The following is a 12,131-nucleotide window of genomic DNA, read 5'->3' as shown; positions in this document are numbered from 1 at the left end:
TCCCGGTGACTTCTCCTGTCAGCTGCATTGCTGCGCGGCCTGTGTGCACTGGCTGGGCTTCCCCTGAGGTCACTTCTGGGGGCTAGGGCTGCGTCCCGTGTTTGCACTGTCTCAGGATGCCGTGCTCAGCTCCCCTGCGCCCAGTCCAAAGCCCGGTGCCAAGGTTTTCTAACTGGGACGCTGGCTCCAGGCTCTGAAAACAGTTGCTGGTTCCCCGTGGTTGTTCGTTCTCAGTCTCTGTCACTCAGGTCAACTCTTTAGATCTGTGTTTGATGGCCAGGGTTCATAGATTGTCATGTATGTGATCGATTCACTTATTTTTCCGAGTCTTTGTTGCAAGAGGGATCCGAGGTAGCTTCTACCTAGTCAGCCATCTTGGCCCCCTTCCCTCAAATTTTTTTGTTTTTTTAATAACTTTTATTAAGCTTCAAGTGAACGTTTACAAATCCAATCAGTCTGTCACATATAAGTTTACATACATCTCACTCCCTACTCCCACTTGCTCTCCCCCTCTTGAGTCAGCCCTTTCAGTCTCTCCTTTCTTGACAATTTTGCCGGCTTCCCTCTCTCTCTATCCTCCCATCCCCCCTCCAGACAAGAGTTGCCAACACAATCTCAAGTGTCCACCTGATATAATTAGCTCACTCTTCATCAGCGTCTTTCTCCCACCCGCTGACCAGTCCCTTTCATGTCTGATGAGTTGTCTTCGGGGATGGTTCCTGTCCTGTGCCAACAGAAGGTCTGGGGAGCATGGCCACCGGAATTCCTCTAGTCTCAGTCAGACCATTAAGTTTGGTCTTTTTATGAGAATTTGGGGTCTGTATCCCACTGATCTCCTGCTCCCTCAGGGGTCCTCTGCTGTGCTCCCTGTCAGGGCAGTCATCGATTGTGGCCAGGCACCAACTAGTTCTTCTGGTCTCAGGATGATGTAAGTCTCTGGTTCATGTGGCCCTTTCTGTCTCTTGGGCTCTTAGTTGTTGTGTGGCCTTGGTGTTCTTCATTTTCCTTTGCTCCAGGGGGGTTGAGACCAATTGATGCATCTTAGATGGCCGCTTGTTAGCATTTAAGACCCCAGACGCCACATTTCAAAGTGGGATGCAGAATGATTTCATAATAGAATTATTTTGCCAATTGACTTAGAAGTCTCCGCAAACCATGTTCCCCAGACCCCCGCGCTTGCTCCGCTGACCTTTGAAGCATTCATTTTATCCCGGAAACTTCTTTGCTTTTGGTCCAGTCCAATTGAGCTGACCTTCCATGTATTGAGTGTTGTCTTTCCCTTCACCTAAAGCAGTTCTTATCTACTAATTAATCAATAAAAAACCCTCTCCCTCCCTCCCTCCCTCCCCGCCTCGTAACCACAAAAGTATGTGTTCTTCTCAGGTTTACTATTTCTCAAGATCTTATAATAGTGGTCTTATACAATATTTGTCCTTTTGCCTCTGACTAATTTCGCTCAGCATAATGCCTTCCAGGTTCCTCCATGTTATGAAATGTTTCAGAGATTCGTCACTGTTCTTTATCAATGCGTAGTATTCCATTGTGTGAATATACCACAATTTATTTACCCATTCATCCATTGATGGACACCTTGGTTGCTTCCAACTTTTTGCTATTGTAAACAGCTGCAATAAACATGGGTGTGCATATATCTGTTTGTATGAAGGCTCTTGTATCTCTAGGGTATATTCCCAGGAGTGGGATTTCTGGGTTGTATGGTAGTTCTATTTCTAACTGTTTAAGATAACGCCAGATGGATTTCCAAAGTGGTTGTACCATTTTACATTCCCACCAGCAGTGTATGAGAGTTCCAATCTCTCCGCAGCCTCTCCAACATTTATTATTTTGTGTTTTTTGGATTAATGCCAGTCTTGCTGGTGTGAGATGGAATCTTCATCGTAGATTTAATTTGCATTTCTCTAATGGCTAATGATGGAGAGCATTTTCTCATGTATCTGTTGGCTGCCTGAATATCTTCTTTAGTGAAATGTGTGTTCATATCCTTTGCCCACTTCTTGATTGGGTTGTTTGTCTTTTTGTGGTTGAGTTTTGACAGAATCATGTAGATTTTAGAGATCAGGCGCTGGTCGGAGATGTCATAGCTAAAATTCTTTCCCAATCTGTAGGTGGTCTTTTTACTCTTTTGGAGAAGTCTTTAGATGAGCATAGGTGTTTGATTTTTAGGAGCTCCCAGTTATCGGGTTTCTCTTCATCATTTTTGGTAATGTTTTGTATTCTGTTTATACCTTGTATTAGGGCTCCTAGGGTTGTCCCTATTTTTTCTTCCATGATCTTTATCGTTTTAGTCTTTATGTTTAGGTCTTTGATCCACTTGGAGTTAGTTTTTGTGCATGGTGTGAGGTATGGGTCCTGTTTCATTCGTTTGCAAATGGATATCCAGTTATGCCAGCACCATTTGTTAAAAAGGCTATCTTTTCCCCAATTAATTGACACTGGTCTTTTGTCAAATATCAGCTGCTCATACGTGGATGGATCTATGTCTGGGGTCTCAATTCTGTTCCATTGGTCTATGTGCCTGTTGTTGTACCAGTACCAGGCTGTTTTGACTACTGTGGCTGTATAATAGGTTCTGAAGTCAGGTAAAGTGAGGCCTCCCACTTTCTTCTTCTTTTTCAGTAGTGCTTTGCTTATCCGGGGCTTCTTTCCCTTCCATATGAAATTGGTGATTTGTTTCTCTATCCCCTTAAAATATGACATTGGAATTTGGATCGGAAGTGCATTAAATGTATAGATGGCTTTTGGTAGAATAGACATGTTTACTATGTTAAGTCTTCCTATCCATGACAAGGTATGTTTTTCCACTTAAGTATGTCCTTTTGAATTTCTTATAGTAGAGCTTTGTAGTTTTCTTTGTATAGGTCTTTTACATCCTTGGTAAGATTTATTCCTAAGTATCTTATCTTCTTGGGGGCTACTGTGAATGGTATTGATTTGGTTATTTCCTCTTCGATGTTCTTTTTGTTGATGTAGAGGAATCCAAGTGATTTTTGTATGTTTATCTTATAACCTGAGACTCTGCCAAACTCTTCTATTAGTTTCAGTAGTTTTCTGGAGGATTCCTTAGGGTTTTCTGTGTATAAGATCATGTCATCTGCAAATAGAGATAATTTTACTTCCTCCTTGCCAATCCTGACGCCCTTTATTTCTTTGTCTAGCCTAATTGCTCTGGCTAGGACCTCTAGCACAATGTTGAATAAGAGCGGTGATAAAGGGCATCCTTGTCTGGTTCCCGTTCTCAAGGGAAATGCTTTCAGGCTCTCTCCATTTAGAGTGATGTTGGCTGTTGTCTTTGCATAGATGCCCTGTATTATGCTGAGGAATTTTCCTTCAATTCCTATTTTGGTAAGAGTTTTGATCATAAATGGGTGTTGGACTTTGTCAAATGCCTTATCTGCATCAATTGATAAGATCATGTGGTTTTTGTCTTTTGTTTTATTTATGTGATGGATTACATTAATGGTTTTTCTGATATTAAACCAGCCTTGCATACCTGGTATAAATCCCACTTGATCAGGGTGAATTATTTTTTTGATGTGTTGTTGGATTCTATTGGCTAGAATTTTGTTGAGGATTTTTGCATCTATGTTCATGAGGGATATAGGTGTATAATTTTCTTTTTTTGTAGTATCTTTACCTGGTTTTGGTATCAGGGAGATGGTGGCTTCATAGAATGAGTTGGGTAGTATTCCGTCATTTTCTATGCTTTGGAATACCTTCAGAAGTAGTGGTGTTAACTCTTCTCTGAAAGTTTGGTAGAACTCTGCAGTGAAGCCGTCCGGGCCAGGACTTTTTTTTGTTGGGAGTTTTTTGATTACCGTTTCAATCTCTTTTTTTGTTATGGGTCTATTTAGTTGTTCTACTTCTGAATGTGGTAGTGTTTTTCCAGGAGTTCATCCATTTCTTCTAGGTTTTCAAATTTGTTAGAGTACAATTTTTCATAATAATCTGAAATGATTCTTTTAATTTCATTTGGTTCTGTTGTGATGTGGTCCTTCTCGTTTTTTATTCGGGTTATTTGTTTCCTTTCCTGTATTTCTTTAGTCAGTCTAGCCAATGGTTTATCAATTTTGTTAATTTTTTCAAAGAACCAGCTTTTGGCTTTGTTAATTCTTTCAATTGTTTTTCTGTTCTCTACTCATTTAGTTCAGCTCTAATTTTTATTATTTGTTTTCTTCTGTTGCTCCCTTTCTATTTGTTCAAGTTGTAGGGCCAGTTCTCTGCTTTTGGCTCTTTCTTCTTTTTGTATGTGTGCATTTATCGATATAAATTGGCCTCTGAGCACTGCTTTTGCTGTGTCCCAGAGGTTTTGATAGGATGTATTTTCATTCTTGTTGCTTTCTATGAATTTCCTTATTCCCTCCTTGATGTCTTCTATAACTCAGTCTTTTTTCAGGAGGGTATTGTTCATTTTCCAAGTATTTGATTTCTTTTCCCTAGTTTTTCTGTTATTGACCTCTAGTTTTATTGCCTTGTGGTCTGAGAAGATGCTTTGTAATATTTCGATGTTTTGGACTCTGCAAAGGTTTGTTTTATGACCTAATATGTGGTCTATTCTAGAGAATGTTCCATGTGCGCTAGAAAAAAAAGTATATTTTGCAGCAGTTGGGTGGAGAGTTCTGTATAAGTCAATGAGGTCAAGTTGGTTGATTGTTGTAATTAGATCTTCCGTGTCTCTATTGAGCTTCTTACTGGATGTCCTGTCCTCCGAAAGTGGTGTGTTGAAGTCTCCTACTATAATTGTGAAGGTATCCATCTCACTTTCCAATTCTGTTAAAATTTGATTTATGTATCTTGCAGCCCTGTCATTGGGTGCATAAATATTTAATATGGTTATGTCTTCCTGATCAATTGTCCCTTTTGTCATTATATAGTGTCCTTCTTTATCCTTTGTGGTGGATTTAAGTCTAAAGTCTATTTTGTCAGAAATTAATATTGCTACTCCTCTTCTTTTTTGCTTATTGTTTGCTTGATATACTTTTTTCCATCCTTTGAGTTTTAGTTTGTTTGTGTCTCTAAGTCTAAGGTGTGTCTCTTGTAGGCAGCATATAGATGGATCGTGTTTCTTTATCCAGTCCGTGACTCTCTGTCTCTTTATTGGTGCATTTAGTCCATTTACATTCAGGGTAATTATAGATAAATAAGTTTTTAGTGCTGTCATTTTGATGCCTTTTTATGTGTGTTGTTGACAATTTCATTTTTCCACATACTTTTTTGTGCTGAGGCGTTTTTCTTAGTAAATTGTGAGATCCTCATTTTCATAGTGTTTGACCTTATGTTAGTTGAGTCGTTACGTTTTTCTTGGCTTTTATCTTGAGTTATAGAGTTGTTATACCTTTTTGTGGTTACCTTATTATTTACCCCTATTTTTCTAAGTAAAAACCTAACTTGTATTGTTCTATATCGCCTTGTATCACTCTCCATATGGCAGTTCAATGCCTCCTGTATTTAGTCCCTCTTTTTGATTATTGTGATCTTTTACCTATTGACTTCCATGATTCCCTGTTATGTGTATTTTTTTTTTTTATTAATCTTAATTTGTTTTTGTGATTTCTCTATTTGAGTTGATATCAGGACGTTCTGTTTTGTGACCTTGTGTTGTGCTGGTATCTGATATTATTGGTTCTCTGACCAAACAATATCCTTTAGTATTTCTTGTAGCTTTGGTTTGGTTTTTGCAAATTCTCTAAACTTGTGTTTATCTGTAAATATCTTAATTTTGCCTTCATATTTCAGAGAGAGTTTTGCTGGATATATGATCCTTGGCTGGCAGTTTTTCTCCTTCAGTGTTCTGTATATGTCGTCCCATTCCTTTCTTGCCTGCATGGTTTCTGCTGAGTAGTCTGAACTTATTCTTATTGATTCTCCCTTGAAGGAAACCTTTCTTTTCTCCCTGGCTGCTTTTAAGATTTTCTGTTTATCTTTGGTTTTGGCGAGTTTGATGATAATATGTCTTGGTGTTTTCCTTTTTGGATCAATCTTAAATGGGGTTCGATGAGCATCTTGGATAGATATCCTTTCGTCTTTCATGATGTCAGGGAAGTTTTGTGTCAGGAGTTCTTCAACTATTTTCTCTGTGTTTTCTGTCCCCCCTCCCTGTTCTGGGACTCCAGTCACCCGCAGGTTATCCTTCTTGATAGAGTCCCACATAATTCTTAGGGTTTCTTCATTTTTTTAAATTCTTTTATCTGATTTTTTTTCAGCAATGTTGGTGTTGATTCCCTGGTCCTCCAGATGTCCCAGTCTGCATTCTAATTGCTCGAGTCTGCTCCTCTGACTTCCTAGTGCGTTGTCTAATTCTGTTATTTTATTGTTAATCTTTTGGATTTCTACATGTTGTCTCTCTATGGATTCTTGCAACTTATTAATTTTTCCACTATGTTCTTGAATAATCTTTTTGAGTTCTTCAACAGTTTTATCGGTGTGTTCCTTGGCTTTTTCTGCAGTTATCCTAATTTCATTTGTGATATCATTAAGCATTCTGTAAATTAGTTTTTCATATTCTGTATCTGATAATTCCAAGATTGTATCTTCATTTGGGAAAGATTTTGATTCTTTTGTTTGGGGGGTTTGAGAAGCTGTCATGGTCTGCTTCTTTATGTGGTTTGATATGGATTGTTGTCTCCGAGCCATCACTGGGAAACTAGTTTTTCCAGAAAATCCGCTAAAAAAAAAAATGCAGTCAGACCCCTATCAGAGTTCTCCCTCTGGCTCAGGCTATTCGGATGTTAATGAAGCCGCCTGGGGAGGGTGGGGGAGGGAACAGAGAGATAGGAGAGTAGCACCTCAGAATATAGCCAGAGTTGCTTGTCTTGCTTGGAATGACTATTATATCTGAGATTCCCGCGGGCACGTCGCCTATGTGTGCTGGCTGTGTGGAGATTGCCCCCGGGGGGTCTGGCCCGCTGGAGTCACGGTCAGATCCTCCGCTTCCAGTCCCACGCCGAGCATCAAGGCTCCCCTACTGGGACGGTGCACTCTCGACTCCAAAATCAGTCGCTGCCTCCCCGGGGACTTCTCGTCCCTCCAGCCGCGTGGCCGTGCCGCCCCCGCGAACCAGGTGGGCCCCCTCCCGGGGTTAGTTCAGATGGGTGGAGCAGCTCCCCGTGCTTGTGCCGTGACCGAGTGTCCCGGCTGGGACGCTGTTCTCCCCGCTCCAATACCAGTCGCTGCCTCCCGGGGACATCTCCTACTGGCTGCGTCCCACGCCGCCCGCGAGACCCGGCTGGGCCCCTTCCCGGGGTTAGTTCAGGGCGGTGGAGCAGCTCTCCGTGTTTATGCCGTACCTGCGTCCAGTCCAAATCCCGGCGAGACAGTTCCCCGGCTGGGACGCTGCTCTTCCTGCTCCAAGACCAGTCACTGCCTCCCAGGGACTTCTCCTACCGGCTGCGTCCCACGCCGCTGGCGGAACCGGCTGGTCTCCCTCCCAGGGTTAGTTCAGGGGGGTGGAGCAGCTCTCTGTGCTTGTGCCGTACCTGACTGGTACGCTGGCTCCAGGCTCTGGAAACAATCGCTGCTTCCCCGTATTAGTTCTTTCTCTGTCTCTAAATCTGTGTTTGTTGTTCAGGGTTCGTAGATTGTTACGTATGTGATCGATTCACTTGTTTTTCCGTGTCTTTGTTGTAAGAGGGATCCGAGGTAGCGTCTGCCTAGTCCGCCATCTTGGCTCCGCCCCTTCCCTCAAATTTTTGAAGGCATTATTCTACTGTCTTCCAGATTGAAGAGTCTGATGACTCTGATTACATTTTGATTCCCTATCCTTTGTATTATGATCTCTTTTTCTCTGTAGGAGCCCTTAGGATATTCTCTTTGTACTTGGTGTTCTAAAATTTTTAAGGATAGACCTTCGTGTGGGTCATTTTTCATCCAGTGTGCTTGGTACTTGGGAGACCATTTCAATCTGGAAACTTGTCCTTCAGTTCTGAAAATTTTTCTCATATTATTTTAAAATCATCTTTTTTGAGGTATAATTGACACATAAGGAAATACAGCCATTTAAATGACCAAACATATACATTCATGTCACAACCACCATAATCAAGATATGGAATATTTCCATAATTCCAAAAGATTCACCCACGCTCCTTTCCAGTCAGTCTCTCCGCATCCCCTGGACCAGGCAACCATTGATCTGCTATCTATTAACATATGCATTCAGTTTTACTTTCTAAGAGTTTCATACAAATGGAATCATATAGTATGTACATTTTTGTGTCTGAGTTATTTCACTCAGCATAATGTTTTTGAAGTTGTCCAAGTTTTTGTGTGCATCAGTAGTTTGTTCCTTTTTATTGCTGAGTAGTATTCCACTATATGGATTATCACAGTTTACTTAGCCATTCTCCAGTTGCGGGAAACTTGATTGGTTCCCAAATTACAGATAAAGCCACCATATACATTTGTGTGCAGGTTTTTGTATGAACATACATTTTCATTTCACTTGGGTAGATACGTAGGGCTGAAATGGCTGTGTCATATGGTGAGTGCATGTTAAGTTCACAAGAAACTGTCAAACTGTTTTCCAAAGAGGTTGTATTATTTCACATTTCCCTCAGCAATGGATGGAAGTTCCAGTTCCTCCACATCCTCATCAACAATAGTTATTGTCAGTCTCTTTAATTCTAACCATTCTAGTGGGTGCGTAATGGTATCACGTTTGGTTTTATTTGCATTTCCCTGATGAATAATGAGCATCTTTTCCTGTGCTTATTGACCATTCATATGTTCTCTGTAAAGTCTCTGTTGAAATCGTTTGCCCATTTTTAAATGGGGTTGTTTGTCTTATTATAGATTTGTAAAAGTTCTTTATATATTCTGAATACAAATTGCTTTTCAGATACATGTATTGCTAGTATTTTTTCTCTGTCTCTGGCTTACCTTTTTATTTTCTTTTGTTGCACTTTAGATGAAGGTTTACAGAACTAGTTTCTCATTAAACAGTACACATGTTGGTTTATGACATTGGTTAATGACCCCACAACATGTCAACACTCTCCCTTCTCAACTTTGGGTCCCCTATTACCAGCTTTCCTGTTTCCTCCTGCCTTCTAGTCCCTGTCCCAGGGCTGGTGTGCCCCCTTAGTCTTGTTTTATGGGCCTGTCCAATTTTTGACTGAAGGGTGAACCTCAGGAGTGACCTCATTACTGAGCTGAAAGGGTGTCTGGGGGCCATACTCTCAGGGTCCAGTCTCTATCAGGCCGGCAAGTCTGGTATTTCTTTTTGAGTTGGAATTTGGTTCTACATTTTTTCTCCAGCTCTGTCCAGGACCCTCTATTGTGATCCCTATCAGAGCAGTCAGTGGTGGTAGCTGGGCACCATCTAGTTGTACCAGACTCAGTCTGGTGGAGGCTGTAGTAGATGTGGTCCATTAGTCCTTTACTAATCTTTCCCTTTTATCTTTAGTTTTCTTCATTCTTCCTTGCTCCCAAAGGGGTGAGTCCAGTGGAGTATCCTAGATAGCTGCTCACAGGCTTTTAAGACCCCAGATGCTACTCACCACAGTAGAATGTAGAACATTTTCTTTATAAACTATGTTATGTCTGGCTTTTCATTAATGATATCTTTCAAAGAGCAAAAGTTTTAAATTTTGATGAAGTACAGTTTATCAAATTTTTATAGATCATGCTTTTTGTGTTCTTTTAAAGAAAACTTTTCCAATCTGTTCTTTTTCCTAAAAGTTTTATATTTTAGCATTTAAATTTACACATAACACATTTTGAGTAATTTTTTGTGTATGAGGTGAAGGATCAAGGTTTGCTTTTTTAATTTAGATATCCAGTTGTTCTACCACCATGTTTTGAAAGGCTGTCCTTTCCTCATTGAATTATCTTAGAACTTTTGTCAAAAATCAATTGACCATATATGTATGTAAAGTTACAATAATCAAGAAATGAACAACACTGTTTTGATTATTGTAACTTTAAAGTTGTAAAATCAGGTAGGGTAATTTCTCCAACTTTATTCTTCTTTATCAATATTTTTTGGGTATTCTAGGCCATTTGTATTCCCATATAAATTTTAGAATCACCTTGTCAGTTAAAAAATTCTGCTGGGATTTTGATTGGGATTGTGTTGAATTTATAGCTCAATTTGGAGGGAATAAACACCTAACAATATAGAGTCCTTTGATCCATGAACATGGTATAGCTCTCCATTTCTTTAGGTCTTTTTTAATTTCTTTCAACAATTTTGTAGTTTTTCACTGTACAGCTCTTGCACATATTTTCTTAAAATTATCTATTAAGTATTTCATGTTTCTTGATGAAATTGTAAACAGTATTTTTAAAAATCTCATTTTCCAGCTGTTCATTTGCTAGTGTGAGAATACAATTGATCCTTGTCCTCGGGACTCTACCACAATGAACCAGCCTGTTTTTGTTTCTTGGACACTCCAAGCTCCCTTCAGCCTCTGAACTTTTGTATCTGCTGTTCCTCTTGCCTGGCATGTTCTTTACCTAGCTCTTTTCACAGCTTGCTTCTTTCTTGTCCTTCAGATCTCAGTGTAAATGCCATCTTTTCACAGCCCTTTTTTGATAACCTGATCTAAAATATTCACTGACCCTTCTACATTATGTCATTCTATTTATTTCCTTCACAACACTTTTCATAATGTTCCTTATTTATTTTCTGACCTTTTCCTCTCCTTTCCCACTGTAATATAAGTTCCTTGAGGGCAGAAGTCCTGTCTGTCTTATTTATTGTGGCATCCCCAATGCCTACAACTTGTATCTTCAAGGGCCTAGAACAGTTCCTGGCACACAGAATATAATAAATGTACTTATTATATTTTTTAATAGACTAACTTGATGGGGAGGTGTCAAGAAATGCTTCTCAAAGGAGGTGACACCAAGTTCAGTCTTAAAAAATGAAGAAGATTTGGTTATTTAGGCATCAATTCCTAGACTGAATAATCAGCAGTAATCAGGGTTATTTATCCTAGTTGTCTATATACCTGGTTAGGTATTTATAATGGTTATGCAGCACTACAGTGACCTAAGAAGTTATCACTGTAGACAAAATAGCTTGATCTTAAAATCACAGAGAAAAAACTTCCTTTGGGATCATTAGGAGGCTAGCAGTTTTGTCCTGCTATCAAACTCCCTTTTTCTGTTCAAAGTATAATGAAAAAAGATATTCAAAGTAATAGCAGTAAACTGAAATAAATCTTGGTAGTTATAATAATTAACAACTAACCAAATTTTTCAAGATATATTCATATATTCACCACTCATTACTGAATATCTGTTTTCCAAATATATTGCTTAGAAGCTAGGCTCACAAAAACACTTAGGAAAAATACTTATCTTACACTTGGATAATTGATCGAAACTGATTCCAATTTGGGAGACGGGAAATCTTCACCATTCTCTCCCCAGGGAATGTACACTTATGTGCTTGGCTACTCCATTCCCAGGTCCTAGGCGTTCTCTACTCAGAGCAAAGACCTATACTCCAGGCTTTGTCATTTTGAAGAGGATCACATATACAGTATTTCTGATACAAGACCCTCTATTCTATCACAAAATCATATCGTGGTTACAAATACTACAAAATTTCAGGACAATTAAATATTCTGATATTGAATACATAATGTACAGTGATAAAAATCTAGAACACTCTAAAAATTTAAATATGTTTGAATTGAGAATTTATCTCTTGAACTCCTTACATGCTTCATGTTGTAAGTTGAAACAACTAATCGACTTGAGCTTTCTTATGGTTTTTATTTTAAACATATGCCTTGTTTGTTTAATTGCATTTTGAATATTTTGAGGAATTCATCATACTAGAATATGTATACCAAAAAAACCAAAACCAAACCCGTTGCTGTTGAGTCAACTCTGACTGATAGCAACTCTATAAGACAGAGTGTAACTGCCTCATAGGGTTTCCAAAGAGTGGCTGGTAGATTTGAACTGTCGACCTTTAGGGTTAGCAGCCAAACTCTTAACCATTGTGCCACTAGGGCTCCGGAATATGTATATATTTATTTAATTATATTAATAAATATAATTTATATTTACTTATTTGTATAATTATCTATTGCTTACAGCAGTCATAGGTCTGAATTTGGAAAGAAGGCCAGGGATAGCATTTTTTTAGGATCAGTGGA

At 39.3% G+C, this 12,131-nt stretch overlaps 1 protein-coding gene across 8 annotated transcripts in view; it reads right to left on the bottom strand.

Annotated features, from left to right (window-relative positions):
- PPP1R42 (protein phosphatase 1 regulatory subunit 42) overlaps positions 1 to 12,131 on the bottom strand; it is a 77,366-nt gene that overhangs the window by 44,336 nt on the left and 20,899 nt on the right. The window lies entirely within an intron of this gene.

This window comes from Elephas maximus, chromosome 15 (assembly GCF_024166365.1).
Source record: "Elephas maximus indicus isolate mEleMax1 chromosome 15, mEleMax1 primary haplotype, whole genome shotgun sequence".
Classification (NCBI taxonomy): domain Eukaryota; kingdom Metazoa; phylum Chordata; class Mammalia; order Proboscidea; family Elephantidae; genus Elephas; species Elephas maximus.
Note: the sequence above shows the minus strand (reverse complement) of the source record. Positions and strands in the feature narration are given on the sequence as shown.